The following is a 2,493-nucleotide window of genomic DNA, read 5'->3' on the forward strand; positions in this document are numbered from 1 at the left end:
CCCTTTCCAAAAATCTGAAGGGTAATTCATCTTTAATTATCATTCGAACTAATACTTTCCTACAAGCTTCTTAATCAAAACACCAAGCTCCAATCTTAGGACTTTCTATATCTATGGACTTTAAGAATGTTAAGGTCTTTTGCGATTTGTCCGTCTTATGTTCTACATCAATCAACTGTTGTTTATGAGGAAATTTTTTGCAAGTTACTCGCAAGTGTTTCCTAAGACCTGAAGTTCCCATGGCACTACCACCTTGGTAATTCTTACCACACCATAAACACCTAAATCTACTCGTCTCTTTTCCATCAGAGTTCTTAATTTTCTCAAAATGCAACCAAACAAATGACCTAGTTTTACTAAGAGGGAAAGTTGGTGGATTAGCAGTGTTAGTACCTTCATTAGTAGTGTCAACATTCTGCATTTCTTATTCTGTTGGTGGTAGACACGGATGTTTACTTGAACAGGCAGCGGTATTGTTATTGCCAGCAGATGAAACATTATTTTCTGATAGAGGTGGAACTGAAGCTAAGCACAAGCCATCACTGTTTGAAGAAGTAGGATCAATTGTTTTCCTCTTCTTAGTGTTGGATAATTAGCTAACTCCATGTTCTACCATCTTTATAAGCTGCAAAATATAAGATAAAGTTAAGTTAAAGCAATTGAAACAATTAAAATTGATAGCCGTGTATCTGTTTAGAAATCACAAAATAAATCTACAAATTCTTAAATGGACTGATGGCAAATAGATTTAGTTTTAGTATTTAAAAAAATACAATGTAAGTTACTCAATCATAAGACAAACAAGAGAACGAAATAGATAAAATCAGCCTCAATCATAGGGTTGAGACTTTAAATTAGTCATTTATTTAAAAGAGCTGCAAACAAGCATGACTATCTAGCTTGACTAGTTTTTCTTATTATGCCTAATATTTCCGGAAGCCTACTACTACCAAGTAGTAAAGCGATTCCGAAAGAACAATCTTGTAAGACTTTTATGGGTTTTTTTGCTTTAATTCGGGTCAAGCTTCAAGCAAAATTTCTTTTATATCTATTTTACTTATAGTCCTTGTTTCACCTCTCATAGTAGTTCCTTTTATAGCAAAAGTTACTTTCCTTAACATATAACAAAAACTGCTCAAAACCAAAAATTTACAGCAACTTGAAATTGGAAAAAGAAAAACTAGTGCATCCACACCTCTATACAAACCAATAAGAAAAAAAAAACTCAAACAACAATTTTAAAAGGCTCGGGTAAATGCTAGTAAAGAAAATAGTAAAATAAAGAACTCATGCTAACAAAATTCTTCACTTTACAAGACTTAGCAAAACTATTGAACAACTAATTGTAAGGTACCAAAACCAATGATGGTGAGCATTTAAAAAATAAAAAATAAAAAATAAAATAACAAAAATAAAAACATTAGAGAATTGTGGTCAAATAAGATTTTTCCATTTATCTCAGAAAATAAGGACAACATAATAAGAAGAAAAACAGTTATTAGAAGAGTAAAAGAAAAACTCAAAATTCAAATATTTCACCTAGCCAACAAAAAAAAGATCTAAACTTTCTTTAATCTACCCATCGAGAAATAAAAGTAAAAAAGTAGAAAGAAAAGAAAAATACCCGGGACTGAGTAACGGCAGCACAAGCCAAATTGAGTTCACCCCTCTGCACAAAAGGGAACACGATCAGGTCAAGAAATTTGCCTTAGGAATTTTTGTCTTTCTGAATTGAAAATTGTGAGGTGCAGCGGTTTAGTGTTGTAGACTTGTAGTATGTGGTAAGTGAAAAAGATATTAGGGTTAAGTTAGTAGATAGTAAATTATAATTTAGTATTATAGTATGTACACTAGTATCAGTATACTATATGATATATTAATATATATATATATATATATATATATATATAACTTATATTTTTTATAGACTATAAAGTACATTATAATATTATAATTATTTTTAATATGTATTATTTTTTCTTATTTCGATAATAATTGCTTGAATTATATAAAATGATAAATAAAAAATTATTTTTTATAAAGTAATATTATAGTTATTTTTAATAGGTATTATTTATATAATACAAATAATTATTAATAAATATATGTAAAAAATTCGGTTCTATGGTTTGGTCTAGATCAACACAAGATGGATCGGTTATGGTACGGCTATGGTATGATTTTTACTAAAGAACCAATACCATACCGTAATAGTAAAGAAATTTAGATCAGTTCAATTCGGTTAAGAAAAATATCAGTTATTTCGATTCTGGTATTTTTCGGTACGGTTATTCAGTTCAGGCGGGAATCACCGAGATCCATGCTCAACCCTATTAGCAATACATCACCCTATCTTCAGGTGCTTGCTTCTCTTGCTTCAGCTCTTGTACTCTGGTTTACTCGCTGGCTCAGTTTCAAAATCATTATCTGCCCAGATGTCCTTGGCCTTGGCATCTTAAACTTCACATTCATCTCTAGAACTATACTAGATGT

The sequence above is a fragment of the Ricinus communis genome, chromosome 1 (assembly GCF_019578655.1).
Source record: "Ricinus communis isolate WT05 ecotype wild-type chromosome 1, ASM1957865v1, whole genome shotgun sequence".
NCBI classification, from domain to species: domain Eukaryota; kingdom Viridiplantae; phylum Streptophyta; class Magnoliopsida; order Malpighiales; family Euphorbiaceae; genus Ricinus; species Ricinus communis.